The sequence below is a fragment of the Pseudorasbora parva genome, chromosome 3, assembly GCF_024679245.1.
Source record: "Pseudorasbora parva isolate DD20220531a chromosome 3, ASM2467924v1, whole genome shotgun sequence".
NCBI classification, from domain to species: Eukaryota; Metazoa; Chordata; class Actinopteri; order Cypriniformes; family Gobionidae; genus Pseudorasbora; species Pseudorasbora parva.
This window is the reverse complement of record NC_090174.1, coordinates 45,087,276-45,108,330: the sequence shown is the minus strand read 5'-3', so window position 1 is coordinate 45,108,330 and position 21,055 is coordinate 45,087,276. Positions and strand designations below refer to the sequence as shown.

General features: G+C 37.6%; 1 protein-coding gene and 1 long non-coding RNA gene across 2 annotated transcripts in view; one reads left to right on the top strand and one right to left on the bottom strand.

Moving 5' to 3' along the window:
- Positions 1 to 272: 272 nt before the first annotated feature.
- Positions 273 to 1,540, bottom strand: LOC137071995 (uncharacterized). Its single transcript, XR_010904576.1, has 3 exons — positions 1,509 to 1,540; positions 1,212 to 1,335; positions 273 to 397 (listed from the first exon to the last, which is right to left on the bottom strand). It is a non-coding gene; the product is annotated as an uncharacterized lncRNA (long non-coding RNA).
- Positions 1,541 to 12,781: 11,241 nt separating this feature from the next.
- si:ch73-321d9.2 (uncharacterized) overlaps positions 12,782 to 21,055 on the top strand; it is a 52,152-nt gene continuing 43,878 nt past the window's right edge. The window contains exon 1 of the mRNA XM_067439124.1: positions 12,782 to 12,825. The gene's annotated coding sequence lies outside the window, so the exon portion shown is untranslated. The remainder of the gene's footprint in view (positions 12,826 to 21,055) is intronic.

The window sequence follows — 21,055 nt, the reverse complement described above, 5'->3', positions numbered from 1 at the left end:
TTAATTGTGTCATCATTTACTCACCCTCAACCTGTATAAATTTATTTCTTTTGCTGAACACAAAGAAACATATTTTGAAGAATGTCGGTAACCAGACAGTTGATGGGTCCCATTGACTTCCTTAGTAGAAAAAAAAATACTACGGTAGTCAATGGGACCCATCAACTGTCTGGTTAACAGCATTCTACAAAATATGTTTCTTTGTGTTCAGCAGAAAGATATCCATGCAGGTTGAGGGTGAGTAAATGATGACACAATTTACATTTTTGGGTGAACTATCCCTTTAAAAACAGAAGGATTTCAAACCTGAATATTGTTTTTCTCCAATAATGTTTTTTTCCATAACTATTATTCTTTTAAAACTTGACCTGGACTTCCTGGGCTTGAGTCTTCTACCCTGTAGAGGAAAAAAATCATTATTGATGTAAAAGTTTAAAAGTAAGACAGATGGGTTGATGACATACACATAAAGTTTTAAATCAATATTAGTATGTTTTATATGCTTTGTTGGTGGTTTGTGGAGTAGCATCCCCTGGGGCTGATATTTTTTTTATAGCTTTAAAAAAATGTAAAATTATTTTCGTTAACACAAACTGTAACATCTGTAAAAATAACAACCTATTTTTAAAAGATAAAATGTAAATATTATTATGGACTCTTATTAGACAGAATTGGTTTCTGTCATTTGCCATTACTTTAATATTTAATAACTGTCTACATGAATATTATAAAATTGTACATGAATATCCCACATTTCTGCCACAATACCATGTTTGCAGTTAGTGATACAACAGTGAAATTTATGTTTGTGAGTTCTGAATTGAAAGTATTCTAACTGGCTGGTGTTGTCACACAATGTTCCTCCTGTTTTTCATGTCAGTGTTGTTGAATCACCTTGTGTTGATGCTGTAAAACTGCCTGATTTGAAAATGATGATTGGCAGGCCTAAAGGGATAGTTCACTTTAAAATGAAAATGCTATTATCATATACTCAACCTCAAGATGTTTCAACTCTGTATGAATTTCTTTCTTCTGCTGAACACAAAAGAGGATATTTTGAAGAATGTCGGTAACCAAACAGTTAACTGGAGCCAGTGACTTCCATAGTATCATTTTTTAAGTGAACTATCCCTTTAATAGACAAGTTGCTGGCCACCCCTGACTTTCAATCACCATTTCAAGGTATTCAAGGTAACAATTAAAAGTCTCACCTGGAATTAGTTGTTCTGCAAGTCATACTCAATGAAGTCCCTGATGACCACCTTCCCAGTTTGTCTGCTAATCTGGACCTTTGAATTGCACTCGCTGTGCTTTGGGTTAATTGTGACGAAGAATCTGAAAATAAAAACATTAGGCTATTCATTACCCTATCCAAGAAAAAATACCTCTTTTTTTCTATTGGATCAGTAACTACTAGAGATTTTTGGAATGTAAGTGCAAGATGCTTTATATGTGAAGTAACCCTTAATATTGGCATCTATTGTGTATGTTGAGTGCTTGGATCTTACCGAGCATGATGAGTCTGGGAGTGTTTGGCAGGGAAATCTGAGCCTCAGTGTTTGCTTGGGTGGAAGTTTATTGTAACACGAATAAAACGAAAAAACACTTTTAGAAATCACAAGTTCAATATTCATAAGAGAAAGTGTGTGGCAATACTGTAAAAAAATTACAATTTCAAATGTGTTTTTATTCATAGCTAACGTAGCTACTATTTTATTTTATAAAATAAAAGACGTTATAAATGTAATTTCGCCAGATAAGACAAATATTAATACAATATATGCACCCAAAAGTCGGGAATGGCACTTCAAATTAGGCTAACGTTATAGTTTCTGCAGCTTGAAGGCAATGAAGTTCAGAAAAATCATGAAGTTATTAAAAATATGTTAAGTAACGTAGCTTAACAGATAATGTTACCTCTAGCTGCGTTTTCTCGGCCCGCTTAACTTCAATGTCTGATTCCTCAGGCGGCAACAGCAAGCAAGAGAAAAAAACGAGATATTATTAAACTTACTGCGCCAATAAATACAAAAATTTTCACCATTTTAAATGAATGTCATTTCCGGTTGAATGTGACATTCTTAATACAGTACAGCCCATGCATGCTCCCACAAGTTTGAATAGCATTTTACCAATCTCGTTTCTGGGGGTTTCCATTCAGAAAAATCATGATTAATCACTATGAAAAATATGTTAAGTTAGGCCTAACGTACGTACCTCAGCTGCATTTTCTTTCAGCTCGAGACCGTCGAGAGTCGGCACTCGGCAGGCTTTGGCTCACTGCCTCACGCGCAAGTGGTGACAGAAAAAAAAGTGATCACATTATGTGACGTATCTGCACCAAAAGAGATCACATACACAATTTAATTTTTATTTAACAATACTATCCTTCTATAAATTAATTACGTTATCAAATGTTGCCAGACTAGAAAATATATCGAAATCATGCAGAAATATTTGTGGAAATAAAATTATAAAATGCACACACTGCATGAGACAAGTTTACTAGAAAGTGTGCCGCTCATTACTCTTTTCTCTCTCAGTGCACTCTTAAAGTTGAACAAACAGTTGACTTTACAAGAGTAAACTTTGGAAATACATTATGTTACCTTTCTGTAGTAAAAATTCGGATGAAAGTGGGTAATCTCGTAGCTTTCCTTGGCTGAAAAGAAAAATCTTCTAGAAAATGCTGTATTGTGATACACAGGAGGAAAAAAAAATACTGTAGAATTTACCCGCCATTGAAAAAAGACCATGATGCTTTGCAGATCTACAGCAACATGCTGTATACAGGTTCTACAGTAAGTATTTGCTCATTTTACAGTAATAATGCTGTGAAAACTTCAGAAATTGGTTACAGGTACAGTTATTGGGAAAGGGGATGTTTTTTAATGGAAAGTAGTGAAGTCCCAATGATTTCTTAACCACAACCTGAGAATCAATATACTAGCTGGTCAACCTTAGTTTGCTCTCTTAGATACGATTTTTACCAGTTCAGCCAGAATGAAGAGTCATGCTTGCGTTTGAATGCTCATACGAGCAAGGGTTCCTCCTAGCACGGCATTGCTCGGCTGGCAGTCAGTTGTTGTGGTCAGAGGGACGCATAGTTGGTTTTGCGGGATGAAAGCTGGATCCTGGATGGCGTTAGCTGGTTGCTATGCGACGGGCATCTCTGTGTGGCGCGGCTGCGCGGGTTCAGACGGAGTTTTGGAGTGTGGTGATGAAGAGCTCTGGGTAGCTTGGAGGACGCTGCGTGCAGGCAGGAAAGGCCCGCACAATCAAAGCAGAAGTCACCACAAAACCATGGCAGTCAGCAAAGCACGAAGCAAAACAAAAAGCAAAGATATCTTGTTGACCCGGGAGTTTTAAATGGGCCCCAAGGTCCCTCCTTGGGGGGCGTCTCCGGCCAGTGAGATATTGTTGTGGGCGGGTGTCCTGCCCACTTCTCCTGTTCATGCATATTATTAGTGTAATGTCTGATTAAACACTTTTAAGGACCCAACTTTCCTATTGTGATCACAGTACATTTTACACAAATTTACCTTGCATCAAAATGGCGAGAATCATTTATCCATCACATAGACATCAAACAGCTTGTTATTCCCATGATGGGAGTAGGAGATAGTAAAGATTCATATGTAATGCATGTCTCGTGTACAGAGAAACTTTACAAGTTACATGAAAATATACATAATTCCTTAGTATATGTTTAAGGCGCCGTTGGGTGGATTAATTCATGTTATTGAATCTATAGTTTAAGTTTACTCCTCGTGTCTGCATTGGTGTGAGGTCTTTGTGTGATGTTCAAAGAGCCTTTGGAATGCATGGGTCGAGAAAGGAGGGGGACAACGAGGTGTCTGTCTTATGTTTGTGCTGACTTCAAGCCTTCAAAAAGCTTTTAGCGACTCTGTGTCCCGATAACGATTTGAATTTATGCCTTTCGGTAATAAATGAGTTCCTTCTTCGTGAGGTTCTACCCGCTGTTACGCTTAAAGAACAAAGAAAAAACATGTCATGTGACTCATCTTGTCCTTGTGCTGGTTTTGAGAATTGCTGGTATGGAATTTTTATGACAGCCATCAATCAGTCAATCAATCAAATTTTAACACAAAGGTGCCCTTTATCCCTCTCTACAGTTCTTTCCTTGTGAGTCATTTGTTTTAAAAGGTGCTTTAAATCTCTTGACAAACTAAAAGATGTAAATTACATTTATATGCATTCTAAATAAAATATATAGATTTTACTTAATGTCAACTTGCTTATTATGCTCAAGATAAGGATTTATTAAGTCTACGTTATGCAAACAAGAAATTGTGCTTCTAGCCACAGCTGGAGAGCAGTTGTTTCAACCACACAACGTGGGAACTATGATTTCAGGAAATGCAGACTCGTTGACCTATGCTGATAATGACTGAACTTGCGCCCATATTTGGATAACACTCTCAGGTGCACAAGAAAGTCTCCTTCACACACACTCAGACACACACACCAATCAGGCAATTCACACACAAGGGATGATTTGCAGATACACATTCAAGGATCAACTTTAATTTTGCATTTGAAAATAAGATATTTATGTGCGGTGGTCGAATGGTAGACATTTGAACTTGAAAATGAATGTCAAAGACTTTATAACAGCGTTAAATTTGATTTTCCATGTATATTTCCACCATGTATATTTCCTTGTCCGCTGTAGAGTAATGCAGGGAGTCTTGTGATGGGTTGTTGAGCCAGCCAATCAGATTTCAGCAGTCTCATCTCTGATTGGCTGGAATTATGTCATATTATGTTGAGTTGTGTTGAGAGCGCAAGCAAACGAGACGTTGCACATGCGAAAGAACGTCGGCGCACTTCCAAATAAACTTATTTTAAATGAAAAATGTAATGTTGGTTGCTTTAAATACTTTATTTGTGAGACAAAAAAATTCACTGCAACACTGATCTTGTATGCGCAGAATTGTGGCAGAATCGTGACCCCATATGCCATATTACAAGAGCAGCTTGTTTCTGAGACCACGCGTGGGAGAATTGCGCTCGGCACATTACATTAAGCGCTCACGCATTATATCAATGTACTTTTGCGCAATAATGCGCTCTCAACATTTGACAGGAAAATAACGCGATACCTATAGAGTCAATTTTTGTTTGTTTTACGTGTTTTTAGAGTAATACTGAAATGGCTCATGTTATAATAGATTGTTGTGAAAAAATGTCGGGACACAAAAACTCAAGTTTTCCATTTTCACACATCACAGCATTCATTTCACAAGCTAACTGAACTATGAAAACTGGACACTCAATACAATTATTATTATTTTTTTTTTTTACAATTCTTTAAGTTAATTATTTTAATATATATTTGTAGAGTGTGTAGAAATTTGATTAGGCTATTTATATTCAGTATTGAGTAATTCACATAATGTACCGGATCACTGAGAAAAGAAGCTGAGAGAGAATCCGTTTGCACGCACACATTTAATTCCAAGACTCCTCAGAAAAGTACAGGGACATCAGAATTAAAAAACAAACACAATCCATAGCCTACCAGAGAACAGTAAACGCAGGTCAGAACATCCAGACTTACAATTAACGACTCGCAAACCCTACATGAAAACCGAGACCTTAAATACACAAAACCATAGACATAATATACGTAGACGCCTCATAGACTGACGCTGCCAATTGGAGCGGACGTATCAGCGCGGCGCCATCTTGGATGGGTCCTCAATGCGCCGCCCCCCGCATTTATTTCTACTGAGGAAGATGTATTCTCAACTACAATGATCATAACTCCCTGAGTTTTTACCGGATTTTCACACGGTTTGGTTTGTTACAAACTGCAGAGACTTAGTTATGATACAGGACGCTGTCACACATTGAAAACTTCTGCTTTCATGTAGAAAGACTTTGTATTACGAGCTTTAACTAAGACATATGGTAGACTATGACATATTGATAAATGTATAAATTAAAGGGGGGGGTGAAATGCTGTTTCATGCATACTGATCTTTTTACACTGTTAAAGACTTGGAATCCCATACTAAACATAGACAAAGTTTCAAAAGTTAAGGTGGACGTTTGATGGGAGTATTTCTTTGTCAAAAATACTACTTCCGGTTAGTCATAAGTTTCGGCAAGTTTTTTGAGATCATGCGTCCCCTTTGACGTTAATGGGGGCGGAATTTCCTTGTATGGGCCTTACGGACAATTCTACCGGAAGCGCGTGAGAGAGAGAGAGGGAGAGAGCGAAAGTAACAGGCTACGCCCATCAAAGCGCTGGCTTGTAGGATGCTGGACAGGTGATGTGCACATAACAATGTCACCAAAAAAGTGCGTTTTTGGTTGCCAGACCAAGACAGTCCTGCACAGATTCCCCCAAAACCCCGCGTTAAGGCAACAGTGGATGTAATTTGCTTTTCCGGATCAGCAACTGAGTTGCGCGAATGTTTATATCTGTTCGCTGCATTTCGGTGCCGACTGTTTCATAAACAAGGCCCAGCTCGACGCCGGATTTTCCAGATCGCCTAATGCTGAATGATGGAGCAGTCCCAACGTTAGAACCGCAGGCGGTGAGTGAGACTGCTTCAAATGTCTGTGTTTAGCTGGCCACTATATGTGTAACTTTATGTTTGTGTATTGTAAAAGCACTCCAAACAACAATACACAAAGAGGGGGGAAATATGTTGAACTAAATAAGCGCGCTTCTTCATTCGCTACTATTCCGTGTCTTTCTATGTAAATACTAACTTAGCCTGCTGTGCAAAACCAGTCCGCTTACTGTCTACACAAACCACGCGTAAACACACAAACACACGTGCACAACTGCACTTCCCACATGTACACCTTCAAAGACAAAAATACGACGATATAATTCAAGTATAAATATGTAAATAACACAAGCCGCTAAGCATATTATATAGTTAGTGTATAACTTGTACCACATACAGACGTCCTGCTCTAGTCGTTTTTGCTGCTGCTCCTGTTCAACTGCAGCCTCTGGGTCTGATTCCGGATCATAGATGTATGGCTGTATCTGATTAAAAGCCATATTTTTATTTTGAATAAAGTTTTTTTCCCGCTGTTAGGGATGACACAGCTTTACGACGCACTCGACTCAACACAATAGCAGCAGCGGGCACACGTCATTATTTAGCTCCGCTCACACGACGCCCCCACCCGCTCGGCTTTTTTCGGAAAGACTCGGAACAGCGCATCTTTCTTATATAATTATAAAAAAAATAAAGACTTTTCGGAGATATGCAGGATGCAATGCTACTCTATAGGTACTCAAGATTGACATGACACTGACTGAAACTGAGTGTTTCACCCCCCCTTTAATGAATTTTATATTTTAATAAAAGAAACAAGTTTGATTGTTCATTTGAATTTATTTATCTCTCTCTCTCTCTCTCTCTCTCACACACACACACACACACACAATGGCATATTGATAAATGTATACATTTATGAATTTTATATTTTAATAAACAAACAAGTTTGATTTTTCATTTGAATTTATTTCTCTCTCACATACTCACACACACACATTGATAAATGTATACATTTATGAATTTTATATTTTAATAAAGAAACAATTTTGATTTTTCACATTAATTTATTTCTCTCTCACACACACACACACACACACACACACACACACACACACACACACACACACACACACACACACACACTCACACTCACACTCACACATCTTCTTTAACACATATACATACAAGCTCCCATATATACTGTACCAGCTCAGAATTATTATTTTTTAAAGGCCTAAAGTAAACGTTATAATTCCAGGTCATTCCAGCATCTTACATTACCCTGTCAGGCTTGCAACTGGGACTGGGGAGCTAAAATCCTTTAAAAAGAACTGTTTTGTTCAGCTTCTTGTGCTTGCACTCTGTAACTCCAGGGTAGTTAATTTTGTGATGTGGTGCAGCCTTACTTTGTGAAATACAGACACCACAAATGACATAATCATGAAATGATAATGATGTATAAATTGTAAAATAACCTAAAGCCCCGTTTCCAACAAAATTACCCGGAACAATTTGTACCAGGAACTTTTTTACAGGAGCTTCCCCCCCTACCCCCCCCCCCAAACCTGCAACTGTCTGCGTTTCCACCGCGATCTAAAGTTCCGTGAAGATTAGGAACGTGACACATAGCAATAAAAAAATTATTTAAAAAAAAAAAATCCAGTTACTGAGATGTCAGTCAACAGGAGAAGAAAGGAATTGTTTCACATTTTGGAGTTTATTCCTGTATTATGTCCTGTATTTTTTTCTCGGTCACCAGCATCTAGTTTTTTTTTCTAGAAAATGCTCACTGTAGCACTACTTAGTTTTGGGTGTATTATTAATAATAAAAAAGTAATAATAAAAAAAACATTTCAGCTAACCTTTTTAATGTCGTTTGTGTACATGCAGTATACCTTTAAAAAAACAATTCTATATATTTGATCTAATATGTTTATGACCAGATGGTTCCTTTTGTATACAACAAAATGAAAGTTTGTAATATTTTTTAAATTAGTTTAAAGTATTTTATAAAATGAATAGTAAATGATTAATAATAATAATAATAATAATAATAATAATAATAATAATAATAATAATAATAATAATAATTCATAGATAATTATAATTATAGTAATTATGTGATTTTTCATCAGTCCAATTATGCCTTCCTAAACCATTTCGGTAACACTTTGCAAAACGTTTCATTTGTTAACATTTGTTAACTACATTAGTTAACATGAACTAATAATGAACTGCACTTCTAAAGCATTTATTAATCTATTCTAATATTAATTTAAAACATTTACTAATACATTTTAAAAATCAAAATGTGTACTTGATAACATTAGTTAATGCACTGTGAACTAACATGAACAGCTGTATTTTTTTAACTAATGGGAAGAAATATTAACAAAGACGGTATAATTCCTCATAGTTACCACATCATGTTAATACATCAACTAATGTTAACAAATAAAACCTTATTGTAAAGTGTTACCACAGTTTCACTACTGATGACAAAATAGTAAATACATACCCAGATGTTGAGAGGCCAGCCAACATGAGAAGAAAGATATTAGCATTTTGAAGACGTTTCATTATTCCTGAATTACGTTCGGTGTCCTTATTCACTCAGAGAACTGAATATGCGACTGATGAAGAAAGCAAGAGAGCAATAATGGGAGGAGGTATGTATTACTACCATGACAATAACCTTATGACTGTTATAGGAAGCCAATCTCAATTGTTTCTACTTCCTGTAGCACTGATAGATCAAGGCAAACTGTATACATTGCTGTTAGTGTTTTGCATAGAAAATATATGTAAAGTAGGCCTACACAAATGCTAGTACAAATACACTGAGACTCATTTAGTGTTTAAGCTGGAGTTACCAGATTTTTTTATTGTCAGGATGGTAAATAAGGAAGGAATCAGTTGAGGGAATAACAGTGTTTTATTGAATAACAAAAACACAAAACAATCAGAATCACTGATCAGGGATGATTCCAGCCAGGTACGAGGGAGTGCTACGTCAGTCCAACAAGCGGTGACGGAGAATGAAAAATCCAAAGCTAACAGCAGGGCAGATCCAAACAGCTATGCTGAGGGAGAAAAGATTACACTCCAAGGACAATGAGATAGGCGAGCACACAGATGAATACCTGGGGACGTGGCATATGGCAGGGGATGGAGAGACAGTGAAACTGGAGAGTATAGAGGTGGGGATCTGGCCAGGGCTGGACTGGGACTAAAATTCGGCTCTGGCAAACCCAGCCCATCAGGCCCTGAGTTCCTCGTAAATGTTTTTGCTGGGGTGGGGGGCCTTAAATTGGAGTAAATAAATAAAACTAGGACAAGGACAAATAATGATAAATATTAAAAGTATAAAAAGTAGATATTTTGAAGAATGTTGGCAACCAAGCCATTTTGGTTAGGCTGCCATTTGAATATTGTATAAACAAAAAAACAGACTCAAATTATTTTATTTTATGATACACAGAAATAAATTCATTTAGGTTTGGAATGACATTAGGGTGAGTAAATCATCACATTTTTGGGTTGAACTACCCCTTTAAAAACAGTCATATTTTTCAAGAGTTAACACATAATTTTAGTAAGACACTGATATCTATCTTTCATGAGGCTATATTGAAATATAATGTAATTAAATTTCATTAGATCTTTTAAAAGGTTAATAAAACCTTTAAAGAGGAAAAAAAAAACTTTGTCTTTAATTCATGGGATCTAGATTTTAAAGTTGTTTTATAGACTGTAGTTTAACTGTAGGCCAGTTTCATTTAAATGTAAGATAATGGTATAGTCACAGGGTAAAAACATAGACTGTAAAAACATTTCTCCTCATTATATAGCTATATGGTTTCTAAAATATATAAAACATGACCTATATATTAAACTATTATATTTGTAATTAAAAACAATTGTAAACACCTGTAGAAAATACAAAAACAGCCTCTATAAAAAAAAAATTATATTCTGCAATATTATTTTAAGTAATAATAGCAACATTTTTAATAAATGTTTCTTCCAAAACAACACTTAGTAGCTAGCTACAAGGTAAAGTGTGGTTGTTGTGATGTATGCTGGTACTTACCACTACGTGGAGCCCTGTACACTTGTATCATTGTTGTGACATTAAAATGACAGAATAAGAAAACAGTTAGTGAACAACTGGTGGTGTGTCGTGTCTTTATTATAATATCTTTATGCATGAGGCATGAACCAAGGAAGTGTCCTGCATATGGACAAACATGTAAAGTGTGTCACAGAAAAAAATCACTTCGGAAAGATGTGCAAAACAAAAACAAAAACACAAAAGGATCACCGTGAGAAAAGTTCATGAAATAGAACAAGAGGATCACACACGTAGGTGCCCTTGAAGAGAAACAGACTAGAAAGAAAGCCAAGACACAGGTTAACAAAGAAACTGATGCCACAGTTTTGGGAAAAGACAAGTGGACAGAAACACTAAGAGTAAACAAAAGACCACTTTATTTTAAACTGGATACTGGAGCCGAGTGCAACGTGATTTCATATAAAGTCTTCCGAGCAGTAGCAGGAAAATCTGTGACAATGTGCAAGTAGAACTCTGTGTTGGTGGCGTACTCTGGCCACAAGATGGAGCCAAAGGGCAAGGTAAAGCTCTTGTGCCAATTCAAAGAGAATAAAGCTGAGATTAAATTACAGATTATAGAGAAAGACTCACCTGCGATCTTGGGAAGGTCGGCATGCAAGTTAGGTCTGGTCAAAAGAATCTATAAAGTTGACTGTGAAGAAAACAGACATAATGAAGGAATTTGACGATGTGTTCAATGGTTTAGGGTGCAAACCTTGATTGCATCACATCAAGATTGATCCAACAGTGTCTCCGCTGATACATCCACCCAGAAAAGTGCCAATAGCACTAAAAGACAAAATAAAAAGTGAACTAAATAGGATGGAAAGTCTTGGAGTGATTGAGAAACAGACAGAACCAACGGACTGAGTCAATAGTATGGTGACTGTTGTGAAGCCGAACAAACTTCGAATCTGCATTGACCCCAAAGATTTGAAAAAAAGCCATAAAAAGAGAACACTTTCCATCCAATCAGGACCATAAACCTGAAATTAAATCATGAAAAATGCAAGATCAGAATGGCAGAAATAAAGTACATAGGACATGTACTGAGTGGAGAAGGTTTGAAGCCAGACCAGGACAAAATCAAAGTAATAGTGAAGATGCCAAAGCCACAAGACAAAGCTGCCTTGATGAGGTTTCTTGGCATGGTTCAATATCTTGTGAAGTTCGTCCCAAACCTGTCTGAGATTAGTGCGCCACTAAGGAAACTCCTGGAAAGTAGGAAACTTCACATAAAAAAGTGAAACTACTGTGTCGTTCATTTAAAGTACATTTTTATATTGGTCTAAGTGCAAATCATGATTTCTGGTTTAAACCTGATTTTTTCAGGTTTCCTTAAAGCAAATAACAAACACCCTAGACAAAAGTAAAAGCAACAGTTTGAGTTAAATAGTATTTTTAACTCAAACCAGAGTTTTTAATGTCACGTGACCCTATGACGTCTCATCAACGAACTTGCTCGACGGCCAGCCAGCGTTTTTCAATCCGCCATTGCTCGCTTCAAATAAGAAGACATCAAGACGGTCTGTGCCCCAGGAAATTACAGAGACTCGGTAAGCATTCGATATTGTGTTATTTTTAACGTGAAAAAGTGTTTTTCATTCACATTTAACGTATGGTTAGTGGCAGGATGGACAACTAGGCTATTCCTTTACAGACAACTGTGTTTGTGCAGGTGTTAGCTAAAAGCTATAAAACCAGACTATCAAAATATGCATGTTGCCTCTGTTTGACAAATGCAAAGTTAATGTTGTTATTATTTCACTGTGATGTAAGGTAAATGTGTAGTGTGATAAGGCTTGTTTGTTAGTCAAAGTCCTTGAATAAACTAACGTTGACGTTATCTCTTTTCTCACATTCACTGCAACCGTCAACTAAGTTTAACGAGCTTGACCGCAGGAGCTGTAACATGAAAAGGCCAATGTCCGAATTAGCTAATGTTCGATTGAGCCCATGTGCAATAACTCCGGAAAATAATTATTTTATAAGTTATTCTAAATTTAAATGAACTTTAGATTTTGAATAAACACTCCCGCCCGAGCGCGCCCTTCCCCCACGGCACTCCTTTTTGAAATCCCCGCGCATGGGGGATGGGATCGATCGGACTGACAGCACTCGGTCGGCTCGGGTATTCATAACGGATAAGTGCGGAACAAAGTGAGTGTTTCAACTTTTCAAATTAATTCCTATGAAAGTTAAGCACAGGGATGTCACAAGTACCGGTATAGGTACTGAAATTGTGTATGTGAATATTAAACTGCAAAATACTATTTAAATAGTAGTCCTGCATGTTCTGTGTGAATGACGGGCCGATGTCTCTAAGTTATAAGAGGACACAAACGCATGAACCGTCACTTCATGACAATTTACCGTTTTATTTGAGAAAAACAGTCATATCATGAGCACAAACACTCTTAGGTCTTCACAGCAACCCGTCAAAATAAAAGTTCGGTGAAACGTGAATATAGAATATAAGTATAACTTACTACTGTGTATACTAGTAGATTTAGCTAACTTGCATCTCTATAATGATAATGTTTAGATGGTTGCTTATTTTTCACTTGCTCTTAAAACAATGTTTAATTTTAAACAACAGCCGTTAAATGTTTATATATTATTTAGATTATTATTTTTCGACTACTGGAATTTTGGTCCAGTGGCATCCAAAGCATGAACTGAAAACGCGCCAGACTGAACACGTGTTGTGAATGTATGCCCGCGCTTAAGATGAATAGCCCTTAGCTCTTGTGATATATGTAATCACGAGGCTGAATCCAGCTTCTTATTCGCAGCTTCTTATTGACGCTATCCGGTCCACCTTAAAAGACGCGACGCTTCCGCGTCTTTGGTTTCTTATTCACGCTCATTTTAGGGACCGTGCGGTTTTTCTCGTTTTCACGTTTTTTAAGGGATTGTGTTGCTTTTGTGTCCATTTTCAGAATAAAAGAATAATTGTTAGCGAAGATTGACTGTAAACATATACATTGCACATACAATATAATTACAATAGCCTATGCTCTTGCTATCAGCTCAATTTAGGGACCATGCATTTGTTTTTTCTCTTATTCACTTTTAGGGGCCTTGATACTATAGTGTCTATTTTCAGAAAATAATAATAAACCATTTTAAAAGGTAATTACTGAAATATCAGTGAAAATGACTGTAAAAATATAAATGTTCATACAATATAATTACATTTCAATTATTGCACTCGAATGCTTTAAATACATTAATAAATCAATAAAAGGTAAGGTAACTAGAGATTAATGCCAGCTCCAGCTTGGATCAAGCCTCCGAAGACTTCAGATGAGCCAACACCAGATGACACCTACCCCTGCAAGCTCTCCAGAACATCGAATATGGATGAAATACAAAATGTATAATCATGTTATCATTGCTTTAAAATGCGAACTAAATTTTCTTAAATGGATATATGGTATTTGTCAATACTGTAATTTGTAATCTTACAACTGTACTTTCTGATTTATTGATTAATTAAATTGACTTGAAAGAGCCATTGCATTATGGTTACTTATTTTGATGTTATGAACACAATCTGACAATGCAGTTAGAAGAGCCATCACATTGTGGACTCATTTGGGGACGTAAACAATTTCACTGGTGCTTTATACCCATCGTGATTGAATATCTTCATAAAAATGCTAATATTTTTTATTGTAACGTTATGAATTTATGAACCAACGAATTTGACGAACAACAGTACAGTTAGAAGAGCCTTTGAATTAATGGCACCCGTGGCCCATTTGGATGCGCTATATCTCGGCTGCCTTTATGGGTGCGTTCAAAGTTGCACTGGGGCATTATACCCAGTGTGCTTGACTGTCACCATGCAAAATTCCAGACATTTTTACTGTAGCATTTAAAAGTCATGGATCCATTAATTTGACATATATGACAATACAGTTAGAATAGCTATTGCATTGTTGGCCCAATTGGAGGCGCTATATCTCGGCTGCCTTTATGGGTGCGTTCAAATTTGCACTGGGGCATTATACCCAGTGTGCTTGACTGTCACAATGCAAAATTCCAGACATTTTTACTGTAGCATTTTAAAGTTATGGATCCATTAATTTGACATATATGACAATACATTTAGAATAGCTATTGCATTGTTGGCCCATTTGGAGGCGCTATATCTCGGCTGCCTTTATGGGTGCGTTCAAATTTGCACTGGGGCATTATACCCAGTGTGCCTGACTGTCACCATGCAGAATTTCAGACATTTTTACTGAAGCATTTGGAAGTTATGGATCCATTAATTTGACATGTATGACAATACAGTTAGAATAGCTATTGCATTGTTGGCCCACTTGGAGGCGCTATATCTCGGCTGCCTTTATGGGTGCGTTCAAATTTGCACTGGGGCATTATACCCAGTGTGCCTGACTGTCACCATGCAGAATTTCAGACATTTTTACTGTAGCATTTGGAAGTTATGGACCCATTAATTTGACATAAATGACAATACAGTTAGAATAGCTATTGCATTGTTGGCCCATTTGGAGGCGCTATATCTCGGCTGCCTTTATGGGTGCGTTCAAATTTGCACTTGGGCATTATACCCAGTGTGCTTGACTGTCACCATGCAAAATTCCAGACATTTTTACTGTAGCATTTAAAAGTCATGGATCCATTAATTTGACATACAGTCTTGTTCAAAATAATAGCAGTACAATGTGACTAACCAGAATAATCAAGGTTTTTCGTATATTTTTTTATTGCTACGTGGCAAACAAGTTACCAGTAGGTTCAGTAGATTCTCAGAAAACAAATGAGACCCAGCATTCATGATGTGCACGCTCTTTAGGCTGTGCAATTGGGCAATTAGTTGAATTAGTTGAAAGGGGTGTGTTCAAAAAAATAGCAGTGTGGCATTCAATCACTGAGGTCATCAATTTTGTGAAGAAACAGGTGTGAATCAGGTGGCCCCTATTTAAGGATGAAGCCAACACTTGTTGAACATGCATTTGAAAGCTGAGGAAAATGGGTCGTTCAAGACATTGTTCAGAAGAACAGCGTACTTTGATTAAAAAGTTGATTAGAGAGGGGAAAACCTATAAAGAGGTGCAAAAAATGATAGGCTGTTCAGCTAAAATGATCTCCAATGCCTTAAAATGGAGAGCAAAACCAGAGAGACGTGGAAGAAAACGGAAGACAACCATCAAAATGGATAGAAGAATAACCAGAATGGCAAAGGCTCAGCCAATGATCACCTCCAGGATGATCAAAGACAGTCTGGAGTTACCTGTAAGTACTGTGACAGTTAGAAGACGTCTGTGTGAAGCTAATCTATTTTCAAGAATCCCCCACAAAGTCCCTCTGTTAAAAAAAAAAGGCATGTGCAGAAGAGGTTACAATTTGCCAAAGAACACATCAACTGGCCTAAAGAGAAATGGAGGAACATTTTGTGGACTGATGAGAGTAAAATTGTTCTTTTTGGGTCCAAGGGCCACAGGCAGTTTGTGAGACGACCCCCAAACTCTGAATTCAAGCCACAGTACACAGTGAAGACAGTGAAGCATGGAGGTGCAAGCATCATGATATGGGCATGTTTCTCCTACTATGGTGTTGGGCCTATTTATCGCATACCAGGGATCATGGATCAGTTTGCATATGTTAAAATACTTGAAGAGGTCATGCCCTTGAAACGGTTGTTTCAACAAGACAATGACCCAAAACACACTAGTAAATGGGCAAAGTCTTGGTTCCAAACCAACAAAATTAATGTTATGGAGTGGCCAGCCCAATCTCCAGACCTTAATCCAATTAAGAACTTGTGGGGTGATATCAAAAATGCTGTTTCTGAAGCAAAACCAAGAAATGTGAATGAATTGTGGAATGTTGTTAAAGAATCATGGAGTGGAATAACAGCTGAGAGGTGCCACAAGTTGGTTGACTCCATGCCACACAGATGTCAAGCAGTTTTAAAAAACTGTGGTCATACAACTAAATATTAGTTTAGTGATTCACAGGATTGCTAAATCCCAGAAAAAAAAATGTTTGTACAAAATAGTTTTGAGTTTGTACAGTCAAAGGTAGACACTGCTATTTTTTTGAACACACCCCTTTCAACTAATTGCCCAATTGCACAGCCTTAAGAGCGTGCATATCATGAATGCTGGGTCTCATTTGTTTTCTGAGAATCTACTGAACCTACTGGTAACTTGTTTGCCACGTAGCAATAAAAAATATACTAAAAACCTTGATACTCTGGTTAGTCACATTGTACTGCTATTATTTTGAACAAGACTGTATATGACAATACAGTTAGAATAGCTATTGCATTGTTGGCCCATTTGGAGGCGCTATATCTCGGCTGCCTTTATGGGTGCGTTCAAAGTTGCACTGGAACCTTATACCCAGTGTCCCTGACTGTCACCATGCAGAATTACAGACATTTTTACAGTAGCATTTTGAAGTTATGGATCCATTAATTTGACATATATGACAATAGAGTAAGAATAGCTATTGCATTGTTGGCCTATTGGAGGCACTATATCTCGGCTGCCTTTATGGGTGCGTTCAAATTTGCACTGGGGCATTATACCCAGTGTGCTTGACTGTCACCATGCAAAATTCCAGATATTTTTACTGAAGCATTTGGAAGTTATGGATCCATTAATTTGACATGTATGACAATACAGTTAGAATAGCTATTGCATTGTTGGCCCACTTGGAGGCGCTATATCTCGGCTGCCTTTATGGGTGCGTTCAAAGTTGCACTGGGGCATTATACCCAGTGTGCCTGACTGTCACCATGCAGAATTACAGACATTTTTACTGTAGCATTTGGAAGTTATGGATCCATTAATTTGACATATTTGACAATACAGTTAGAATAGCTATTGCATTGTTGGCCTATTGGAGGCGCTATATCTCGGCTGCCTTTATGGGTGCGTTCAAATTTGCACTGGGGCATTATACCCAGTGTGCTTGACTGTCACCATGCAAAATTCCAGACATTTTTACTGTAGCATTTGGAAGTTATGGATCCATTAATTTGGCATATGAAAATACAGTTAGAAGAGCTATTGCATTGTTGGCCTATTGGAGGCGCTATATCTCGGCTGCCTTTATGGGTGCGTTCAAAGTTGCACTGGAACCTTATACCCAGTGTCCCTGACTGTCACCATGCAGAATTACAGACATTTTTACAGTAGCATTTTGAAATTATGGATCCATTAATTTGACATATTTGACAATACAGTTAGAATAGCTATTGCATTGTTGGCCCATTGGAGGCGCTATATCTCGGATGCCTTTATGGGTGCTTTCAAAGTAGAACTGGGGCATTATACCCAGTGTGCCTGACTGTCACCATGCAGAATTCCAGACATTTTTACTGTAGCATTTTGAAGTTATGGATCCATTCATTTGACATGTATGACAATACAGTTAGAATAGCTATTGCATTGTTGGCCCACTTGAAGGCGCTATATCTCGGCTGCCTTTATGGGTGCGTTCAAAGTTGCACTGGGGCATTATACCCAGTGTGCCTGACTGTCACCATGCAGAATTACAGACATTTTTACTGTAGCATTTGGAAGTTATGGACCCATTAATTTGACATAAATGACAATACAGTTAGAATAGCTATTGCATTGTTGGCCCATTTGGAGGCGCTATATCTCGGCTGCCTTTATGGGTGCGTTCAAAGTTGCACTGGAACCTTATACCCAGTGTCCCTGACTGTCACCATGCAGAATTACAGACATTTTTACAGTAGCATTTTGAAATTATGGATCCATTAATTTGACATATATGACAATAGAGTTAGAATAGCTATTGCATTGTTGGCCTATTGGAGGCGCTATATCTCGGCTGCCTTTATGGGTGCGTTCAAAGTTGCACTGGAACCTTATACCCAGTGTGCCTGACTGTCACCATGCAGAATTTCAGACATTTTTACTGTAGCATTTTGAAGTTATGGATCCATTAATTTGACATATATGACAATAGAGTAAAAATAGCTATTGCATTGTTGGCCTTTTGGAGGCGCTATATCTCGGCTGCCTTTATGGGTGCGTTCAAATTTGCACTGGGGCATTATACCCAGTGTGCTTGACTGCCACCATGCAGAATTTCAGACATTTTTACTGTAGCATTTGGAAGTTATGGATCCATTAATTTGGCATATGAAAATACAGTTAGAAGAGCTATTGCATTGTTGGCCCATTGGAGGCGCTATATCTCGGATGCCTTTATGGGTGCGTTCAAAGTAGAACTGGGGCATTATACCCAGTGTGCCTGACTGTCACCATGCAGAATTCCAGACATTTTTACTGTAGCATTTTGAAGTTATGGATCCATTAATTTGACATACAGTCTTGTTCAAAATAATAGCAGTACAATGTGACTAACCAGAATAATCAAGGTTTTTAGTATATTTTTTATTGCTACGTGGCAAACAAGTTACCAGTAGGTTCAGTAGATTCTCAGAAAACAAATGAGACCCAGCATTCATGATGTGCACGCTCTTAAGGCTGTGCAATTGGGCAATTAGTTGAAAGGGGTGTGTTCAAAAAAATAGCAGTGTCTACCTTTGACTGTACAAACTCAAAACTATTTTGTACAAACATTTTTTTTTTCTGGGATTTAGCAATCCTGTGAATCACTAAACTAATATTTAGTTGTATGACCACAGTTTTTTAAAACTGCTTGACATCTGTGTGGCATGGAGTCAACCAACTTGTGGCACCTCTCAGCTGTTATTCCACTCCATGATTCTTTAACAACATTCCACAATTCATTCACATTTCTTGGTTTTGCTTCAGAAACAGCATTTTTGATATCACCCCACAAGTTTTCAATTGGATTAAGGTCTGGAGATTGGGCTGGCCACTCCATAACATTAATTTTGTTGGTTTGGAACCAAGACTTTGCCCGTTTACTAGTGTGTTTTGGGTCATTGTCTTGTTGAAACAACCATTTCAAGGGCATGTCCTCTTCAGCATAGGGCAACATGACTTCTTCAAGTATTTTAACATATGCAAACTGATCCATGATCCCTGGTATGCGATAAATAGGCCCAACACCATAGTAGGAGAAACATGCCCATATCATGATGCTTGCACCTCCATGCTTCACTGTCTTCACTGTGTACTGTGGCTTGAATTCAGAGTTTGGGGGTCGTCTCACAAACTGCCTGTGGCCCTTGGACCCAAAAAGAACAATTTTACTCTCATCAGTCCACAAAATGTTCCTCCATTTCTCTTTAGGCCAGTTGATGTGTTCTTTGGCAAATTGTAACCTCTTCTGCACATGCCTTTTTTTAACAGAGGGACTTTGCGGGGGATTCTTGAAAATAGATTAGCTTCACACAGACGTCTTCTAACTGTCACAGTACTTACAGGTAACTCCAGACTGTCTTTGATCATCCTGGAGGTGATCATTGGCTGAGCCTTTGCCATTCTGGTTATTCTTCTATCCATTTTGATGGTTGTCTTCCGTTTTCTTCCACGTCTCTCTGGTTTTGCTCTCCATTTTAAGGCATTGGAGATCATTTTAGCTGAACAGCCTATCATTTTTTGCACCTCTTTATAGGTTTTCCCCTCTCTAATCAACTTTTTAATCAAAGTACGCTGTTCTTCTGAACAATGTCTTGAACGACCCATTTTCCTCAGCTTTCAAATGCATGTTCAACAAGTGTTGGCTTCATCCTTAAATAGGGGCCACCTGATTCACACCTGTTTCTTCACAAAATTGATGACCTCAGTGATTGAATGCCACACTGCTATTTTTTTGAACACACCCCTTTCAACTAATTCAACTAATTGCCCAATTGCACAGCCTAAAGAGCGTGCATATCATGAATGCTGGGTCTCATTTGTTTTCTGAGAATCTACTGAACCTACTGGTAACTTGTTTGCCACGTAGCAATAAAAAATATACTAAAAACCTTGATTATTCTGGTTAGTCACATTGTACTGCTATTATTTTGAACAAGACTGTATATGACAATAGAGTAAAAATAGCTATTGCATTGTTGGCCCATTTGGAGGCGCTATATCTCGGCTGCCTTTATGGGTGCGTTCAAATTTGCACTGGGGCATTATACCCAGTGTGCCTGACTGTCACCATGCAGAATTTCAGACATTTTTACTGTAGCATTTGGAAGTTATGGACCCATTAATTTGACATATTTGACAATACAGTTAGAATAGCTATTGCATTGTTGGCCTATTGGAGGCGCTATATCTCGGATGCCTTTATGGGTGCGTTCAAATTTGCACTGGGGCATTATACCCAGTGTGCTTGACTGTCACCATGCAAAATTCCAGACATTTTTACTGTAGCATTTGGAAGTTATGGATCCATTCATTTGACATGTATGACAATACATTTAGAATAGCTATTGCATTGTTGG